Here is a 22,017-nt window from a genome sequence, read left to right as displayed (position 1 = left end):
GGTTAGACTGTGCAGGAACCTGGCCCTGTGAATCAAGAAGGAGAGGAAGGGGCTGGCAGAGGATTTGGGAGGAGCAAGGGTACACAGAGAGGCTTGGACCCGCCCTCAGTGAACTCGGCAGCTCATTTGCATATGAATTGAACATATCTTCACCAGAATGAAGCAATTAAGTGAAAGCCCTACAAGGCATTTTGCCTGGTTTAACACTGAATTTCCTGGTGACACAAAGATTGTAAAAAATATCAGAGAATGGGTTCTCCAGAAGCAAACAAGAATACTTTCTGGTTGCCACTTTGGATAGTAGTATAATTTTCTAAAACCAATGCGTTTCGGGGTAACTATGACTGCTATGTCAGGTGAAGGTGGAGCTGAAGGAAGTATCTCTAGACCATCCGTGAACCTCCTACCAATGACTGGGACAATGTTTTGGGTCCATTATGTTCTTGAGAAGCTTCTCATAGGAAACCTCTGGACTTTTAGACTTTTTTTTTTATCAATGGTCTTGTTGATAACCTGAAGAAGTCTGGACATTGTAACTTCATCAGACTTGAAGGTCATATCTATAAGCTTCAGAATAGTGTATACCCTCATATCTCACCTCTCCACGGAGCTGTTTCATGTCAGTGAGGTAAGAGGCATACCTCAAATTCCATCACTTCTTCATCCCAACCCATACTCCCCAGAGCTAACGATTTGCTCTGATTGTATCTCAGAAGGCTCTAAATCAATCACATCTGCTGGCTGGTGCATGGCAGGTGACATGCCAATAAAGGAAAACCTGGGCAAATATTTTAGTGTTAGCCGTAGCAAATGTTATCCGTGGCTGGTCAGAGGTCATCCTTTCATCAAGCTACAATAACCCCCAGGCTTTTTTTTTTTTCCTCTGACAAACTTTCTGGAATTTCAAATCTGAAAAAAAGCTGAATTTTAGAATTTTTTATAATTAAATAATTGTAATTGTGAGGGATACCACCACTCGTGCCCGTTTGATGTCACCTACGTTGAGCTCACGAGACGCAATATCATATGGTCACTTGTTACCAAAGCGTGACGTTACGCCCTCCAGAGGAGCAGGTAAGGTCAGCTTGGTACAGTTCGCACAGACATCTCTTGTCCACGTGGGTACAGAGAGGCAACAAGCTGAGAGAGCCTTTCCACTGCCGCCGTAAAACAGCGCCTCCTCAGCCCGGGTTATCTCCACCAGCTTCTCGTTTGATATAAGCCCGGTCCGCTAACATTATATAGGGTGAGAAATCAACCCGCGGTAGCTTATAACTAGGCCGAAACACAGACTTGGGGATTCGTGATCAAGATACAAGATAGCACAAGATTAAATTATATATTTAATCACCTTAAGGGCACACTAGATGACACCATATACACAGGGAATATATACAGCAGTCTGAGGTTACAGATACAGGTGATATAGGTACAACAGGGTTAAGCAGAGCAAAAGTCAGTTACTGGGTAGATGAAAGTTCCTTGGGGTTATGATGGTGGAATAGTCCTCGGCTGCAATCACGTGGGGGCGCTGATGTCAGTGGTTTCCAGGTCTCTCCAAACACATTTGCACGATGTGACCCCCTTTCAGAAAAAGACACGCCCACTTGATGGCACAAGCCTTGCCTTTTAACTTGTAGCCGGTCCCAGTACCACGTGGATGTTTGGCTTTGCCCCAGGATCCCAAAAAGATAACCGAATTATGCCTGGGATGGACGGACGATTCATAATTCCTTATGAAATGTCGGTGCCAACATGTATGTGAGAAAGTGATAGATCTGGTCCAGGGCTGACACCTCCTTCCGGGCGTTTAACTGCTATATCTTCCTGGTGCCTGTCAGCTGGAAGAGGTCTGACTTTATCCACCTGGGGCCTTCTTGAATCCTGGACTCCTGGGGGGTTTTCTCCCTTGCTATCTGACAGCAGATGGCTGGGGGGTGAAAACATATTTTGCATGGACACGGACTGTGTACATGCAAAGGGTGAATGAAATGAAAATCAGGGCTGCCAGTAAATGATAATCCATATTCCTCACACCTCCCCCCTTTAAATGGCACCAGGGGGAAGCACCGTCCTGTGTTCCCCCGTGCGCCCATCAGCACCCTCTCCTTGCCGGGATAGTCTGTCGGCGTTCCCGTGGTCACGGCCCTTCTTTTGGCAAATTGTCAAGTGATACTGCTGGAGAGCTAGGCTCTAGTGTAGCAGCCTCCCATTCATCCTGGATACGGTGTTTAATCAGCTGAGGGGGTTGTGGTCAGTCTCCACAGTGAAGCGGCGCCCGTATAAATACGGCTGCAACCGTTGCAGTGCCCAGACAATGGCCAGGCACTCCTTCTCTATTGTGGAGTACGCCACCTCCCTCGGCAGAAGCTTCTGACTCAGGTACAGAACGGGGTGTTCCTGGCCCGTAGTGTCGACCTGGCTGAGTACGGCACTGAGGCCAAAATCACTGGCGTCGGTCTGTACTATAAATGGCCTCGTGAAGTCGGCTGCCTGTAGTACAGGGAAGCTCGAGAGGGCGGCCTTTAGCGCCCGGAAGGCCGTCTCACAGTTGTTTGTCCAATCGACTGCGGAGGGCAGCTTCTTCTTGGTGAGGTCCATCAAGGGCTTCGCCAGTCTACTATAGTGGGGGACGAACCACCTATAGTACCCGGCGGTGCCCAGGAAGGACATCACTTGTTTCTTGGTCCTAGGAGTGGGCCAGGATGCGATCGCATCCACTTTCCAGGGCTCTGGCTTCAGGGTCCCCCCGCCTACCCGGTGCCCCAGGTAGTGGACCTCGCTCATGCCCAGCTGGCACTTTTCCGGCTTGATGGTAAAGCCTGCCTGGTGGATCCGCCCCAGCACCTGCATCAGGTCCTGTAGGTGATCCTCCTATGTGGGACTCAAGACGGCAATGTCATCCAGGTACGCGGCTGCGTACTCTTCAAGCCCCTTAAGCATCGTGTTGACCATCCACTGAAAAGTGGCAGGGGCATCACCGTGGATTCATACAATCCAAAGGGGGTGATAAAGGCAGAGCATTTTCACGCCTCACGGGTCAGGGGAATCTGCCAGTACCCCTCGGCTCTGATCCATGATGGGCCCCGGCCAACTGATCGAGCAGGTCATCGATGCGTGGCATAGGGTACGCATCGGTGACCAGACAGCGTTGAGTCCCCTGTAGTCCACGCAGAACCGGGAGGTCCGGTCCTTCTTTTGGACGAGGACCACAGGCGAGGCCCAAGCACTGTTGGATGACCCCCAGCTTCAGCATCTCATCAATCTCCTGGCACATGTGCTGCTGCATCTCCAAGGAAACCTGATATGCTGAATGCAGGATTAGGGGGTGACCCCTAGTGTCCACGTGATGGACGGCCAACTCTGTCCTTCCGGGCTTGTTGCTGAACAACTCCCGGAAGGGGTGAAGGGTGGCCCATAGCTGGGACCATTGGTCCTTCAAGAGCTGTTGTCCCACCTCTACATCCTCGATGGACCCACCCACCTTCGCCTGGGCGAGCATTTCCAGGAGGGTTTCCTCCTCCCCCTCTTCTGGAAGGTTGCAGACAGGGAGAGCACATGCCTCCCTCTCCTGATGTGCCTTCATCATGTTCACGTGGAAGGCCTTACGCCTTCCCCGGGCGTGGTCCAGGGTGACCAGGTACGTCAGGGCGTTGAGGCGCTGATGCATGAGGTAAGGGCCTTCCCGGGCTGCCTGAAGCTTGTCCTGAGGTACGGAGACCAGTACCCATACCTTTTGACCCACCTGGTAGGTCCACTCACAAGCGTTCTGGTCGTACAATCGCTTCTGGTCGGCTCCCTATTATCATGCACCAGCTGCGACAAGGCCTGCATCTTGTTTCAGAAGCGCATGACATAATCGATGACCGACACTCCAGGGTTGGCTACATCTCCCTCCTAGGGGTCTTTCACCAGAGCCAGGGCCCCCGCACACGTCGCCCGTACAGGAGCTCGAAGGGGGAGAACCCTGTGGAGGCCTGTGGGACCTCTCAGTAGGCAAACAGCAGATGTGGGAGGTACCGCTCCCAGTCACGCCCTGTCACGCCCTGCCCTGTGGGTGTTCTGATGAGATCTGTCAGAGTTGCTACACGTGACTCGATCTGACAGTTTGTTTTGTTGTGGGTTTGAGCAGAATCCCATCTGCTCCCAGGTGTTGCTCTTTAGGTAATTGGTGATGCTATTTATTCCTCCCTCTCCCTATAGCCTTTGCGGGTTATAGTTCTGCCTTGTGTGAGCTCTGAAAGTTCAGTGGATCGTCTGCTCCAACACATCTCTAGATAAGTCCTTTTCCCTTGTTTCTTCTGTGTCTGTTTTGACTAGGCCTCTAGGGTGACGCTAGCTCCTTCGGTTGTTGAAGGAGCTGGGTGCCTCTTTCCCTCTTCCCTACAGCTGAGGGTTTGGTTCAGTGTGTTATAGTCTTAGGTACGTGGGCATGTGCATATCTACCATCAAGGTTTGTACATGGGCATAGCAGCTTAGGGAAAGTTTTTTAGGGATTGTTAGGAGATGACCTCTTTGTTCCCTAGCATTTGGGGACAAAACAGTTGTTTTGTTTGCTTTGCCGTGTTCTGTTTACTTCCCTTATCTTACCTACCGTGACATTATAACCCGCTATACCGTCATTTTTTTCCCCCTTGCTGTTTGCAAAATGGAAACTATTGATGCTTTGGTTGATCGCATGCAGGGATTGTCTTTGGAGGTAGCTGACCTCCGCAATTCGGTTGCATGGTGTCAGAGTACTTTGGCGTCTGGCACCGCTGGGGGAAACCAGATCTGCCTGGAACCTAAGGTCGCTCTCCCTGATAGGTTTTCCGCGGGAAGTGATAACTTTGTTCGGTTCAGGGAGTCCTGTAAATTGTATTTTCGTCTGCGTCTGATTTCATCTGGAGACAAAAACCGAAAAATAGGGATTATTATTTCTCTGCTAAAAGATGACGCTCAGTCTTGGGCTTTTTTTCTGCCGACCGGTTAACAGTCCCTCCGGTCGGTGTATGAATTTTTCGGAGCCTGTTCTAAGTTGCGTAGCTTGTGCCAGGGAAAACGTACTGCTGAGTCGGATTGAGTTGAATTTAGAAGATCGGTGACTGACTCGGAGTGGAATGATCCTGCACTCCGTAGTCAGTTCTGTCAGGGGCTATCTGAGAGATTAAAAGATGCCCTTGCATTTCATGAAAAACTTGATTCTTTGAAGGCGGCCATATCTTTGGCCGTACGGATTGATAGATGTCTTAGGGAGAGGTGCAAGGTTCCCCTCGGGCAGGGGGTGCTGTCCCTTGGGGTCCTATGACACTTGAATTAGGGGCTGGAGAGGAGCCTATGCAATTGGGTCAGGTTAAAAAAAATAAAAAAAATTTAACTCACCTTAATCCACTTGTTCGCGCAGCCGGCATCTCTTCTGTCTTGTTCTGTGAGGAATAGGACCTTTGATGACGTCACTACGCTCATCACATGGTCCGTCACATGATCCATCACTATGGTGATGGATCATGTGACGGACCATGTGATGAACGCAGTGACGTAATCAAAGGTCCTATTGCTCATAGATGAAGACAGAAGAGATGCCGGCTGCGCGAGCAAGTGGATTAAGGTGAGTTAAATTATTTTTTATTTTTTTAACCCCTCCAGCCCTATTTTACTTAGCATTCTGTATTCAGAATGATATTATTTTCCCTTATAACCATGTTATAAGGGAAAATAATAATGATCGGGTCTCCATCCCGATCGTCACCTAGCAACCGTGCGTGAAAATCGCATCGCATCCGCACTTGCTTGCGGATGCTTGCGATTTTCACGCAACCCTATTCATTTCTATGGGGCCTGCATAACGTGAAAAACGCACAAAGAGGAGCATGCTGCGATTTTCACGCAACGCACAAGTGATGCGTGAAAATCACCGCTCATGTGCACAGCCCCATAGAAATGAATGGTTCCGGATTCAGTGCGGGTGCAATGCGTTCACCTCACGCATTGCACCCGCGCGGAAAACTCGCCCATGTGAAAGGGGCCTAAGGGAAGAAGATGAATGGAAAACGGCCTTCAATACCCCCGAGGGTCACTTCGAGAACCTAGTCATGCCCTTTGGTTTAACTAATGCTCCAGCAGTCTTTCAGCACTTTATTAATGACATTTTTCATCATTTGGTGGGGAGGTTCGTTGTTATTTACCTCGATGACATAATAATTTACTCACCCGATATGAAGACTCATCAGGATCATTTGTAACAAGTGTTATTGATCCTTCGGGAGAATAAATTGTATGCTAAGTTGGAAAAATGTGTGTTTGCTGTTCAGGAGCTTCCATTTTTGGGGTACTTGCTTTCTGCCTCCGGTTTTCGTATGGATCCTGAAAAAGTCCACGCGGTACTGAAATGGGACCGGCCGGAGAATCAGAAAGCCCTGATGCGGTTTTTAGGATTTACTAATTACTACAGAAAATTCATCCTGAATTATTCCACCATTGTCAAACCTTTGACAGATATGACTAGCAAGGGCACTATCTTCTCTGTGGTCGGATGAGGCATTACAGGCTTTTTCTGCTATTAAGAAATGTTTTGCTTCTGCTCCCATTCTGATACAACCTGATGTGTCTCAACCCTTCATTGTGGAGGTTGACGCGTCAGAAGTGGGAGTCGGAGCAGTCTTTTCGCAGGGTCCCTATCCTAGAAAATGGCGCCCGTGTGCTTTTTTCTCCAAGAAAATCTCGGCCCCCGAAAGAAATTATGATGTTGGGAATAGAGAGTTGTTGGCCATCAAATTGGCCTTTGAAGAGTGGCGTCATTGGCTAGAAGGGGATACTCATCCGATTACAGTATTTACTGACCATAAGAATCTGGCTTACCTGCAATCTGCAAAGCGTTTAAATCCTAGGCAGGCTTGATGGTCATTGTTTTTTACCAGGTTCAATTTTGTGGTCACCTATCGCCCTGGGATTAAATATGTCAAAGTGGATACGTTGTCACGTAGCTTTTCTTGGGGGGGGGGGGGGATGATTCGGAGGACCCCGCTTCGATTTTGGCTGATAGGGTGGTGGTTTACGCTCTTTACCTTGAGCTGGAGACGGAAGTGTTGGGGGCTCAAGAGGAGGCACCTGATTCTTGTCCTCCAGGCAAGTTGTTTGTTCCTTCTGAACTGCGATACAAGGTGTTCAAGGAACATCATGATACTGTCCTTGCGGGACATCCTGGAAGTAGATCCACTATAGATCTTATTTCTGGTGGCCAGGGTTGCGTAAAGGTGTTGAGGGTTATGTAGCAGCTTGTGAGACCTGTGCACGAGCGAAGGTGGCTCACACTCGGCCATCAGGATCTCTTCTTCCTTTGTCCATCCCATCTCATCCTTGGACGCATTTGTCCATGGACTTTATTACTGATTTGCCAAGTTCCTCTGGGAAAACTGTGATTTTGGTGGTAGTGGACCGCTTCAGCAAGATGGCTCACTTTGTACCATTATCAGGTTTGCCCAATGCGAAAACTCTCGCTCAGATTTTTATTAATAACATTGTGAAATTACATGGCATTCCCTCTGATGTGGTGTCTGATAGGGGGATGCAATTTGTTTCCAGGTTTTAGAGGGCGTTTTGTTCTCGTCTGGGTATTCAGTTGTCTTTCTCTTCGGCTTTTCATCCTCAGTCGAATGGTCAAACTGAGCGCACTAACCAAAACCTGGAGACCTATTTAAGGTGTTTTGTCGCTGAGAATCAGGATGAGTGGTCCTCGTTCTTGTCTTTAGCTGAGTTTCCCTTCAATAACCGTAGGCAGGAGTCAACTGATAAGTCACCATTTTAGCGCATATGGTTTTCAGCCTCAGTTTGGTACTTTTTCTGGGACCAAATCTTCTGGGATACCAGAAGAGGAAAGATTCTCTTCCTCTTTGTCATCTATCTGGCGGAAGATTCAAGTTAATTTGAAAAAAATGAGTGAAAGATATAAACGGATGGCTGACAAGAGACGTATGACTGGTCCGGACCTGTGTGTGGGTGATTTGGTATGGTTGTCCACTAAAAACATTAAGCTGAAGGTACCCTCTTGGAAATTGGGTCCAAGATTTATTGTCCCTTACAAAATCTCGGCCATCAATCCGGTGGCTTTTCCGCATGCCTGGAAGATCCATAATGTGTTTTACAGGTCCTTGTTGAAGAAATATGTGGAACCTGGGAACCATCTCCTTTGCCTCCTACTCCTGTTTTGGTTGATGGTAATCTGGAGATTCAGATCTCTAGAATTCTCAACTCACGTGTTCTTCGGCATTCCCTTCAGTACCTGGTGCATTGGAGGGGATACGGTCCCGAGGAAAGAATGTGGGTTCCGGCTACCGATGTTAATGCTAGCCACCTTGTGAATGCCTTTCACAGGGCACACCCAGATAAAGTTGGGCCTGGGTCTCCGGAGGTCACCCGTAGAGGGGGTACTGTCACGCCCTGCCCTGTGGGTGTTCTGAGGAGATCTGTCAGAGTTACTGCACGTGACTCGATCTGACAGTTTGTTTTGTTGTGGGTTTGAGCAGAATCCCACCTCCTCCCAGGTGTTGCTCTTTAGGTAATTGGTGAGGCTATTTATTCCTCCCTCTCCCCATAGCCTTTGCGGATTATAGTTCTGCCTTGTGCGAGCTCTGGAAGTTTGGTGGATCGTCTGCTCCAACACATCTCTAGATAAGTCCTTTTCCCTCGTTCTTTCTGTGTCTGTTTTGACTAGGCCTCTAGGGTGACGCTAGCTCTGTAAAAATGGCAGTTGGCAGCCGCCAGCGTGTGTCACGAACCGGCAGGACAGGTAGTGAATCCTCTGGACCAGAGAGGCGATGGTGCGGGTTGTACTAGAGGACCGGTTCTAAGCGGTTACTCTGGTCTTCACCAGAGCCCGCCGCAAGGCGGGATGGATTTGCCGCGGCGGTAACTACCAGGTCGTGTCCCCTAGTAACAACTCGACCTCTCTGGCAGCTGATAAGGCGTGGTACACAGGGAGAAGGTAAGAGCGTAGTCGGACGTAGCAGCGGTCAGGGCAGGCGGCAAAGGTTCAAAGGCGAGTGGACTGTAGCAACGGGTACGGCAACAGGTAAGGCAAACTAACATCGTAGGGAACGCTTTCTCTGAGGCACAAGGCACAAAGATCCGGCAGAAAGCTGTGGGAGGAGAAGGTATAAATGGGCAGTGCACAGGTGCAGCCTAATTAAGTCAGCACTGCCTCTCACAACCTTAACCCTTAATAACCCCTTTGGACCAGGCACCAATCACTGGTGCACTGGTCCTTTGAATCTAAGAGTACCGGCGCGCGCGCGCCCTAGAGAGCGAGGATGCACACGCCGAGACGCTGGAGTGCTGCCTGGGGGCATACGCTGTGAGCGCTCCGAGGCCAGCAGGGGACCCGGAGCGCTCAGCGTAACAGCGTGCAGCACATCCTGCTATGTACCTCAGTTGAACTGCACACAAGGCTCCTTCTCTCCGCTGTAGGCTGTGGACCCGCTTTCCTGCACTGTCGCAGGTGGCGACAGCTTCAGTTGCACCTTGTAGGAGCCGCACACGTCCTGTTTCTTTAAGGGTTCGTGCACGCCCCTGATTCCGCCTTCTCTCCAATCCTGGCCAGGTACCACCTTTATAAGGGTGCTTCCTCCTTCCTGTGATGCCTGAGCAATATTGTCGTTTTGGACAGCGAAGGTTCCTGTGTTGTTATCCTGCTTCCGACCTTAGCCTGTATCCTGACCTCGTCTCTGCCTGATCCTCCTGTACCTCGCTGCCCTGAAGTGTATGATTCGAATTGTCGACCATGCCTCTGTCTGCCTCTGTCTGCTGTTCAGCTTATTACACCTGCTGCACCTGAGCTATCCAGCTCTGCTGTTCTAACAGCTCCACTTCTGCTTAATCACTAAATCAGCTCTGCTTCATTTGACTCTGCTGCTGCGCTTCTTCCATCCAGCGACAGCTCGCTCCACCTGCCTGTATCCACAGTGCTTGCACTGGGGCATTCTGTCCTGCTCGGCCAGCTGCCACTTAACTGGGACCACTTTTGCGGTAGCGACCTGGCGAAGACCAGGGGAACACTTAGATTCCGCTCCCAAGTTTGGCCCAAAGCCAAACCGGTAAGTGGCACAGCGGGTCCACACCTGTAGGCATGTGTATATCTACCATCGAGATATGCACATGGGCATAGCAGCTTAGCAAAAGTGTTTTAGGGATTGCTAAAAAGTGACCTCTTTGTTCTCTAGCATTTGGGGTCTAGTCAGTTGTTTTGTTTGCTTTGCCGTGTTCTGTTTCCTTCCCTTATCTTACCTACCATGACACGCCCGTGGGAGTCGACCAACATCTTAAGCATCTGCTTTAAGGTGCCATTAAACCGTTCGGACAGGCCGTTGGTCTGTGGGTGGGACGGGCTGGTGACCAGATGTTGCACCTGTGTTTGCCTGCAGAGGGACTCCATCAATTGCGACATGAACTGGGTCCCCCGGTCGGTGAGCATTTCCTGGGGAAAGCCCACTCTGGAGAAAATCTGTCAGCCAAAATGGATGACAAGGCTACCGCCTCCAGGTGACGGGTGGCGTAGTCTACTACCGTCAATATGAAGCGTTTCCCGGAGCTGCTGGGAATAGACAGCGGTTCAATCAGAACCACAGCCACCCTCCTGAAAGGCTCTTCAATTATGGGCAGCATTACCAGTGGGGCTTTGGGGCGCCGCCCCGCCTTCCCCACCCGTTGGCAGGTGTCACATAAACGGCATTAGGCAACCACATCGGCCCCCATCTTTGGCCAGTAGAAATGCTGGTCTAATCTGGCCTTTGTCTTAGCGACCCCTAGGTGTCCATCCATCGGAATCTCATGCGCAACCCACAACAACTCCGTCCTGAACTGATAGGGTACCACTAGCTGTCGGTCCCTAGGCCACGCCTCCGGAGGGCCCTGCTGGACCATGTCCCGGTATAACCGTCCTTGGTCCCAGACCATCCGCTCGAGGTCTGAGTCCGAGGGGGGCTGTGCCGCTTGCTCCTTGAGAGCGGTCAGGCTGGCATCAGCCACTAACGCTGCCTGAAACTCGAGACTGCTACGTCCTCTGTCAGGTTCCCGGGACCTGTCTCCTGGCCTCTATCTGACTCGGCAGCCACTTGGTCGGAAGGGGAAAGCCATCAGGCCCCTGAGGGGCACCTAGGGCCCCAGCACTCCCACTACGCGTGTCAGCAGCTATGGCCGCTGCCACCACTGGTAGTGCCTGCTTCCCCTCGGCTTCCGACCAAGTCGCCAGTCCAGACGGACTAACCTGGCCCTCTGACATCCCAGTGGCGGAGGAACCCTGCACTGAAGCTTCACCTGGCAGCCCTACTTCTCCTGGGACAGCCCTGACCTTATTTGCATCCTCCTCCCCCGCAGCTGTCTGCCCCCTGCTTGTCCCCTCAGTAGCCACACCTGAGGACAACAGGTCCCAGCATTCTTGCTGGCCACACCCTGGGGCCTCAGCACAGCTGGCGTGAATGACCCCCTTCCCCTTGAGAGGAGAGGCACACATTACATCCCCCACTCCCACATCCCCATCAACAGACATGTTATGAACAATAACAGTATCAACAGAGGTGAACATGGCATCACATTCTGGGGGAACGGACCTCGGGGTGTCAGCGGCCACGTACTTAGACACAAGCTGCTCCAGGTCCGTCCCCAGCAAAACATTGGCAGGGATATTTGAGGATACCCCCACCTCCCTTACTTCTCGACCAGCACCCTAGGCCAAATAGACCTTGCCGACGGGCAGTGCCGGTTCTACTCCTCTGATCCCGGAGACAGTAAGGGATCTCCCTGGCAGTAAATCATGGGGTGCCACCAGTTCAGCCCATACCAGAGTCATCTCAGCGCCGGTGTCTCTAAGTCCCATGGCCACGGCCTGGCCCACGGTGACCGGTTGAAAATTGTCAAGGGATCTCCCACCACCCCCACCCACACATAAACACCGTGGACTGTTTCCGGGTTGATGACTGGGACGGATCCCTCGGGCGCTGGGGACACATGGCTTTGAAGTGTCCTGGCTGCTTACACAGGTGGCACAGTCGGGGTTCCCCCACTGACATGGATAGTGTAGCAGGAGCTGTTGCCCACTTGGGGCTAGGGGCAGGGGTAGCAGGTGCAGCATGCGTCTTACCCCCTCTCCAGCCGACAGGTTTCCGGGCCTCTGAAGTCCTGTTGTTGGTGTATTCATCGGCCAGGGCTGCTGTTGAGGAGGCCCCCTTTGGCTTCCGGTCGCGGAGGTACTGCTGTAGGTCCTCCGGGCAATTCCACAAGAACTGCTCTGTGGCGATGAGCTCCAATCCTGTGGTCCATTGGTTGACCGCTCTCAGCAGGGCCCGCATGTGATCAGCCCAGCTCTGGGTAGAACCCCTCTGCAAACTACGGAGTTTTTTCCGGTATATCTCAGGGGTCAGGTTGTACTGCCTTACCAGCACCTGCTTGATGTCCTTATAGCTCAGGATGGTCTCGCTGGGCAGGTACCCGAAGATTTCAAGGGCTTTTCCCCTGAGACATGGCGTGAGAAATCTGACCCACTGATCCTCCGGCAGCTGGTACTGATGGCAGGCCGCCTCAAATGCCAACAAAAGGTGTCCAGGTCCCCATCTTTGTCCAGTAGGGGAAAGTCCTCTGCCCGCAGTTTTGGAATCTGAACCTCTGGAGACTCACATCGGGCTGGAGATGGCTGCTGGAGTTGGAGCTGGAGCACTCGCAGCTGATGCTCACACTCGGCCTGCTCGCGTCGTTCTGCAGCTTCTGCTTGCTCGCGACGCTCTGCAGCCTCTGCTTGCTCGCGAAGCTCTGCAGCCTCTGCTTGCTCGCGACACTCTGCAGCTGCCAGGAGGAGCTCAGAGGCTGCCTGGTCTCTGGCCTGGAGACGGTCCAGGGCAGCTTGTAGGTGAGCAGCCGAGCCTGCCAGGCTGGGGGGATGGGCAGGTGGAGTGATGCCCACCGTGGACCTTACCTGCGGCAACTTGCTCCTTGGGGAGCTTTGGCTGTGCTCCCCCTCGCCTTGAATAAAGTTCCTTTCTACCTCCTCTCGGCCCCCTATCTGGACTGCATCCTCCCCGGCATCATTCATAGCCTCGGCCATCTCCTTAGCTTTGCTTCGTGTGTAACTGGCCATCATTGCCATGGATGATCACTGACACAGACTGCCACCTGATGCACACACACCTTATTGTATTTGCACTCAGACTGTCTAGTGTTGGGATGATCTTAAGACTCCAGTGGCAAAAGCTACTGCTGGTCGTCTTTAGTGTCTGGGAGTATGGGTCTCACACTCACACACACTAGTATCTCGATCCCACTTTGCTGCCACCAATATGTGAGGGATACCACCCCTCCTGCCCACTTGACGTCACCTACGTTGAGCTCACGAGAAGCAGTATGGTTACTTGTTACCAAAGCGTGACGTTACGCCCTCCAGAGGAGCAGGTAAGGTCAGCTTGGTACAGTTCGCACAGACATCTCTTGTCCACGCGGGTACTTTCTAAAGCTATAGCCAAGGATATAAAGCCAGAACTAGGTTATTGGGCCTTGGTGAAGATATGCTATATTCCAGGATCAGACAGAAATAGAGTGCAAGCTCCTGTACTGTGTTCAACACTCTGTAATCACCTTGCTAAATCTGTAATTGCCTGCATCAACCGTATTGCAAGATCGACTGTATGCAAAGGAACTGTGATTCCATTAATGTCCCTGTATTGATGATGACTACTAAAGTTGGAGTTTGGTTTTAATACCACGTGTTCCTCAATTTATTCCTGCATCCGCAAACGGCGTGCCACCGTTTACTTGGCACTGGCGTCACGAACTATCTATACCATCACCTGCCCTTGCAGAGAGTCAGCCGTACCAGGTTAGTGTATATTGCACTACATCACCCAGAAACACCTATTGCACACAACTTGAGTACGCTGCACCTCTCTTTTGGCGTCACGAACAGGATACGCACGCTTTCTAGTGCAAGAAGCGTGAACTTTGTGCCTTATACAGTGCCCTGTGACCAAAGTGACAATTTGCCTGTTTTATTCAAGTGGACTTTGTGGACTGAAAATCATACCCAAAGTGTACCAAAAACCTCTAAAAAGCGCTGTGCAGTATTGCGCTATCCAGAGGAAGAAAATCGCCGCATTGGAGTGTGGTTTTGTGGACTTTTTACAATCCTGCTTGCTGTCAGTGAACAGACAGCGTTTCTTGCTAAAAATGGCCGCTGAGCTTGCTGAATTTACTGCTGCGTCATCTTCATCCCAAAAAGGCGGGAAAAATTGGCGCCTTTCTGAGAAAATAGCGGGAAGGAGTTCAAGGTCAGGCGCCACGGCTTATCTGGATATTTGCATATCTGCCAGCATGGACACCGCCTTCCATATACTGGAATACCTGGGGGGCGGCCTCCCAGTGCAGTGGGAGGAGCTGGCTACTCTTATTGGCGCCACCCTTTCGCTCTCCAGAGAAGGATCGAGCATGTTGGAAAGTGAACAGAGCGTTGCTGCAATGTCCGCACCTGAAATTGCAAAGATGTCTAATGTTGGTGTAGAGCCAGAGGAGGCTCCACCGGCCTACTCTCCGGGACCGGAGCAACCCGCCTGCCGCCCAAGGGAGAAAGAACCCGAGCCCTGCTATGGCTCGTGGAAGGACTTTTTCCAACCATCTTTCAAATGGTCCTCCCTGATGGCGGAGATCCGAGAGGCCGCTATAAAGCGGAATACAAAGACCAAAATCATCTATGAGGAACTAACTAAGACAATACATGAGAAGCATACGCACACCCAACCCCGCCTGGAAAGGAGAAAGGGAGTGGTGCTGTCATTTGACAAATCCCGTGGCTACGGGTTTATCCAGGACTATCTAACTGGCAGAGACCTCTATGTGAATCGAAGGTCTGTCAAAAGAGACTACCTCCCTTCGTACCAGCACAGCCTCCGCGAGGGAGAGGAAGTGGAGTACACCCCTGCCGAGAGCCTGCGAGGCCCTTATGCAACTGCTGTGACCCGTCCCAAGCGAGCACCTGAGGACTGGGAGGCAGAAGAAGGAGAAGACTACTCTGGCTGCGAGCGGGAACCTGAACGCTCTCCAGAGCCGGCCCATCACGCGTTCCAGGAGCAGAGCTCCTTCATTGGGCCTAATGTCTTCTGGCAGCCAACCGTGTTGGAGAAATGGGTGAGCCCCTATCCTTCCCCCGAGCTGCCTCGTCGGGAGAGGACCATATCAGAGCTGGAACAGTTAAAAGGACTTAGTGCTACCTTTAAGAACATCCGGATGGGTCGGAGACCAGACGCATCGCCTGAACCTGCAGAGGCCGAGTCCGCGCCATCGGTGACTGTACCTGCGCCGGCGGCGCCAGCAGAGGACAGCGACTCCGACACAGAGAGCATCGGTGAGCAGATCGTCCGGCTGGAGGAGAAGTTGCGGGAGTTACGCAAGATACACACCGCCAGGATCCGGACACCGCCAAGGAAGGATGAGGTAAGGGTGCCTGTCACCACCCGTAGACCACCTTCTGTTGCCACCGCTCCGTCAGTGCCCCAGACCGGACCCGCAATTGCCGTAAACTGCTGCACCCAGAGCACCGGACCGCTTGCTGCGGCGGTGCCAAGCACGTTACACCCTGCAGTGATCATGTCAGGGCCGGCAAGGTCCACCAGAGGGTTCACCCCTAGGCCTATGGGGCCAATACCTATTAGGGGCCCCTTTACTCTACAGCTGCCCCCTGACACTGTTATGTGGGCACACCCTCCTGTAGAAGAATATTACAGACGATACCTGCCAGCGGAGCCAAGTGGTTATGAAATGCCACTGTAATCAGCCTGCTAGGCCTTTGATTTATTTCATTGCAGAAGTTTGATGTTAACCCTTCCAGGACAGGAGTCCTACGTTTCTGGTCCTTTGTTGCGGCTGCCAGTTTGTCCACGGCTCAGTGGTAGGTGTTGACCACTGAAATCACAAAGTCAGCAAGGCCACGTTTGTTTCCAGGATCTCCTGCCTGCTTTTGCTACCCCATGCCAAGTTGTGCCTGTTCCTTTAGTTGCACCTTTTACCCTTCACCCCCTTTTCAGGTTGATCAGGGGTATTACAGCACTTGTCTTTGCTGTCCTTTTATTGTGCAACTTCATACTAAGGAACCGTGCCCGGAGACAGACTCAAAAGGACCTGAGCCTCTGAGATTCTTACTCTTTTAGAAGTATTGTGCCCAGGGATGGACTCCACCGCATGAGAGCCTCTGTGATTTAATAAGAAATAACCTGGGTACGGACTCATGTTTGTTCTTTGAGCCTCCAAGAACTTTTATACTGTTTTATCCATTTTGCTGTTCTATTATGGACTTATTCATTGTCATGGACTATCCTGGTTATAATGTTACGCTGTGCCAGGTCAGCGCCCTCGTTCCATTCACTATCCTGAGAGAAGAGAACGACGCCCCTTGTCACCACACTTCACCTTTGCCAATTGGACCTGATGTAAATGTAAATGCAGATGAATGACATATGTGTATGCCTGCATGTCTCTATTTTCTATTTCAGGTAGAGATTCCAGTTGGGCGACCCATGATGGAGTACGAGGTCGTACTCAGCTTAAAGCAGTGGGGTATGTAGTGTACGGGAACTGTAATACCCGTCACTACCAAAGTGTCACTTGGTGTGCTGTCGTCCCTCCTAATTATGGGGAAGTTGTTATATGTCAGTTTTATAAAATGTCATGTAATGCAATGCTATGTGTTTCCCTGTTACTATGACACTTGCATGTACAGGCCTGCTAGGGGTGTCATTCCAGCTTCTAGTCATTAGAGGGAGCTAGGGAGCCCTAGTTTATATAAGGCCCAGTCAGGGAAGTAGAAGGCAGACGGAGTCTAGTGTCTGTAATCCACAGTTGGAGATTAGACAATGTCTGAGACAAGTCCAGGCCTGAAGCCTGCTGTCCAGGAGAAGATTCCCTCCTGAATTCCCATATGCAGAAACAGGAATATCTTAGCTAAAGAGCCTGAGGAAGCTGAGAGGGACCGAGGCAAAGATCAGGAAAGCAAGAGGTACTAAGAATAACAGAGGAGGTACTTTCTAAAGCTATAGCCAAGGATATAAAGCCAGAACTAGGTTATTGGGCCTTGGTGAAGATATGCTATATTCCAGGATCAGACAGAAATAGAGTGCAAGCTCCTGTACTGCAAGTCCTGTGTTCAACACTCTGTAATCACCTTGCTAAATCTGTAATTGCCTGCATCAACCGTATTGCAAGATCGACTGTATGCCAAGGAACTGTGATTCCATTAATGTCCCTGTATTGATGATGACTACTAAAGTTGGAGTTTGGTTTTAATACCACGTGTTCCTCAATTTAATCCTGCATCCGCAAACGGCGTGCAACCGTTTACTTGGCACTGGCGTCACGAACTATCTATACCATCACCTGCCCTTGCAGAGAGTCAGCCGTACCAGGTTAGTGTATATTGCACTACATCACCCAGAAACACCTATTGCACACAACTTGAGTACGCTGCACCTCTCCTAGCAAGTCAGTGGTAAGGCCATTAGTAATTTGGTGGCTCAGTGGTCTGCAGTGTTGGAGACTCTTGGTTCAAATCCAACTATGGGCAACAGTTGGATGGAGTATCTGTGTTCTCCCAAAGTCAGTGTGAGAAGGCATCTGAACTGGAAAATCTGGCACCTTAAAGGGGTTGTCCCAAATCAGCACCTCAATTTAATTACTTTCATAATAAAAAAGAATTACAAATTTTGTATAACCACTGAGTTATTTAGTAAAATCTATTTGTATAGTGCCACCTGTTGTTTGTTCTTTTCCTTATGTTTCCGTCCACCTGGCTGAGGCGGACACACATGCTCAGCTCTGTCCTTCAGCTACCACCAGCCCTATCTTCCCCTAGAACCTGTGAGTGTTAAAGAGAGCTACAGCAAAAAAAGATACACTCTCTGAGCTGTGAGAGGGAGCCTAAAATAAATCTAACAGAGCAATTTAAGCAGTGAATGGGGAGATCTCTGGATCCATGTGAGGTACAGGGCTGGTTCTAGCTTTTCTAGAAAGAAATTGTCATGTCCTATATGATGTCTGATTTTCGTTTCTTACATTCATCACGGACTAACCATTTACCGTATTTTTTGCCCTATAAGACGCACCGGCCCATAAGACGCACCTAGGTTTTTGGGGAGGAAAATAAGAAAAAAAATATTTTTAACCAAAAGGTGTGCTTTTGGTGGGTTTGAAACTAATGGTGGTCTGTGGATGGCACTATTACTGGGGATCTGTGGATGGCACTGTTATGGGGGGAACTGTAAAGGACACTGTTATGGGGGGATCTGTAAAAGACGCACTGTTATGGGGGATCTGTGGATGACGCACTGTTATGGGGGGATCTGTGGATGACGCACTGTTATGGGGGGATCTGTGGATGACAGACACTGTTATGGGGGGGATCTGTGGATGATGGACACTGTTATGGGGGGATCTGTGGATGACGGACACTGTTATGGGGGATCTGTGTATGACGGACACTGTTATGGGGGGGGATCTGTGACGAACACTTATGGGGGGATCTGTGGCTTGCACTGTTACAGGGGGATCTGTGGCTTGCACTGTTACAGGGGGATCTGTGGATGGCACTGTTACAGGGGGGATCTGTGGATGGCACTTTTAGAGGGGGGGATCTGTGGGTGGCACTGTTATGGGGGATCTGTGGGTGGCACTGTTATATATGTGCTATCCACAGACCCCCCACCCCATAACAGTGCCATCCACAGACCCCCCCAGCCCATAACAATGCCATCCACAGACCCCCCACCCCTTAACTGTGCCATCCACGGATGTTCCCAATAAAACTGTCATCCACAGTTCCCCCCCACCCCTCCGCCGCTCCGGTATACTAATATAAAATGTCTTATTCAATTAAAAGTTATTAAACATGCCCCCTCACTCCTATTATTACCGTACATCCTAACCGCTTCAGTAGAAGGCAGGCAGGCCGGGCGGCGCATCACTCACTGACGTCACTTGCCTGTGCCGCCTGCTTCATTCATAAAGTAGGCGGCGCAGGCACGTGACATTAGGGAGTTACGCTCCCGCCCGCCCGGCCTGCCTGCATTCTAATGAAGCGGTTAGGATGTACGGTAATAATAGGAGTGAGGGGGCATGTTTATTAACTTTTAATTGAATAAGACATTTTATATTAGTATACCGGAGCGGCGGGGCTATAGTACACTGACTGCACCGCCCCGCCGCTATTGCCGGCCCCCAGCTCCTCCTCCCAGTCCCTCCCCGCTCGCTCATACATCGCAGCCTGCGATGTAAAACTGCCAGCATTCGCCCCATTAGACGCAGGGGCATTTTCCCCCCATTTTGGGGGGGGGGGGGAGTGCGTCTTATGGGGCGAAAAATACTGTAAAACACTTTTTATTTTTGTTTTTTCTTCCATGCCTTATTGACTTTTCTGTTCACGTGTGTTTTTGTGTTACAATTTATTATTAATGGGATGGAATTGGGAATGAAAAATGCAATTGCGCCATTGTTTTATGGGTTTCATAGTTAAGGTGCTCACTAGGCAGTGAAAGTTACCTTTGTCCTGCGGGTCAGTACAATTACAGCCACACCAAATTTATATATATATTTTTTACGTTTAAATGATTAAAATTTTATTTATTCTTTTAGCATATAGTATATGTGTGTGTGTGTGTGTGTGTGTATATATATATAGAGAGAGAGAGAGAGATGAAAAACGGACAGCACTCCAAGTAAAAGATAGTGGTGTTTTATTCACGCTTGAAAAAGGCTCTTGTATGAGCTGAAACGTTGCCATCCACATGGGTGAATAAAACACCACTATCTTTTACTTGGAGTGCTGTCCGTTTTTCATCTCTATTTGACAGGGTAAGCTGCTACATCCCTGGACCTAGCACCCTCCTTGTGTTTTTCCGGTGCTGCCATTATTTTCCTTTTCTATATATATATATATATATATATATATATATATATATATATACAGTGGATATAAAAAGTCTACACACCCCTGTTAAAATGTCAGGTTTCTGTGATGTAAAAAAAATGAGACAAAGATAAATCATTTCAGAACTTTTTCCACCTTTAATGTGACCTATAAACTGTGCAACTCAATTGAAAAACAAACTGAAATCTTTTAGGTGGAGGGAAGAAAACAAAAAAAATTTAAATAATGTGGTTGTATACGTGTGCACACTTATAACTGGGGATGTAGCCGTGTTCAGAATTAAGCAATCACCTTCACAATCATGTTAAATAGGAGTCAGCATACACCGGCCATCATGTAAAGTGCCTCTGATTAACCCCAAATAAAGTTCCGCTTCTCTAGTTGGTCTTTCCTGACATTTTCTGTCTGGGCTATGGGGTAGAGTGGCAAGACGAAAGCCTTTTCTTACGAAGAAAAACATCCAAGCCAGGCTACATTTAGCAAAAACACATCTGAAGTCTCCCAAAAGCATGTGGGAAAAGGTGTTCTGGTCTGATGAAACCAAGGTTGAACTTTTTGGCTATAATTCCAAAAGATATGTTTGCCACAAAAACAACACTGCACATCACCAAAAGAACACCATCCCCTCAGTGAAGCATGGTGGTGGCAGCATCATGCCAAGGGGCTGTTTTTCTTCAGATGGAACTGGGGCCTTAGTTAAGCTAGAGGGAATTATGAACAGTTCCAAATACCAGTCAATATTGGCCCAAAACCTTCAGGCTTCTGCTAGAAAGCTGAACATGAAGAGGAACTTCATCTTTCAGCATGACAACGATCCAAAGCATACATCCAAATCACCAACGGAATGGCTTCACCAGAAGAAGATTAAAGTTTTGAAATGGCCCAGCCAGAGCCCAGACCTGAATCCGATTGAAAATCTGTGGGGTGATCTGAAGAGGGCTGTGCACAGGAGATGCCCTCGCAATCTGACAGATTTGGAGTGTTTTTGCAAAGAAGAGTGGGCAAATCTTGCCAAGTCAAAATGTGCCATGCTGATACCCAAAAAGACTGAGTGCTGTAATAAAATCAAAAGGCGCTTCAGCAAAGTATTAGTTTAAGGGTGTGGACACTTATGCAACCATATTATTTTATTTTTTTATTTTTTCTTCCCTCTACCTAAAAGATTTCAGTTTGTTTTTTAATTGAGTGGTACAGTTTATAGGTCACATTAAAGGTGGAAAAAGTTCAGAAATGATTTATCTTTGTCTCATTTTTTTACATCACAGAAACCTGACATTTTAACAGGGGTGTGTAGACTTTTTATATCCACTGTATATATGTATTTCTTCAGTTTTGTTCCATGAATCTGTGTAAAACCCACACATACTGCTCTGGAGACATCTAATCTATAAGCATCTGGAATGAACGCTGAGGTCATGGCAAGAGTGAGGCTCACCAGGGTCCAGAGTACGTAAACTGTATCCATGGAAATTCGGTGCGACCTTCTTAGATAAAGCAAAAATGCTTGACTTGACTGTAACCCCGTAGAATGAGACAGAACTGGTAAAAATCTATCTGTATTGTAAGTTTGTCCACTTGATCAGAAAATAATGTAAAAGCTCATTATCATAATACTAAAATCCAGAAATCATTCATTGCTGATGTGGAAACCATCAGCAAGCAACCTAGTCTAGGCCGTACTCCTTCCGTGAAATCCGTTGAACAGAATTACAGGATCCCTGTGACATTGCCAGACTAGAAGAGGTGACAGTAAAGGGGGGCACTGTGGTTAGCATTGCCCTGGGGTCTTAGGTTGAAATCAGTCCATGCGAAAGGTATGGGGTAGGTATGCTCTCCTTGTATCTGCATAGGTTTCTTTTGTCTGGTAAAATCATGGACACCACGACGGAAAACCCGATGTTCCTCATTATAATGAATCATACATGTTGGGCACCACTGCTCATGTTGGCCCAACATTGTTGGGCAGCACTGCTCACGTAACCAATCTGGCACCTCCATCATAGGAGCGGAAGAACTGAATAGGGACCCATGTGTGAACCAAGCCTTACTTAGGGACTCTGCTCTGGCTCGTAGAAAAGGTTCCCAAGCATCTCCAT

Source organism: Bufo bufo, chromosome 8, assembly GCF_905171765.1.
Source record: "Bufo bufo chromosome 8, aBufBuf1.1, whole genome shotgun sequence".
In the NCBI taxonomy this organism is placed as follows: Eukaryota; Metazoa; Chordata; class Amphibia; order Anura; family Bufonidae; genus Bufo; species Bufo bufo.
This window is presented reverse-complemented; position numbering follows the sequence as displayed.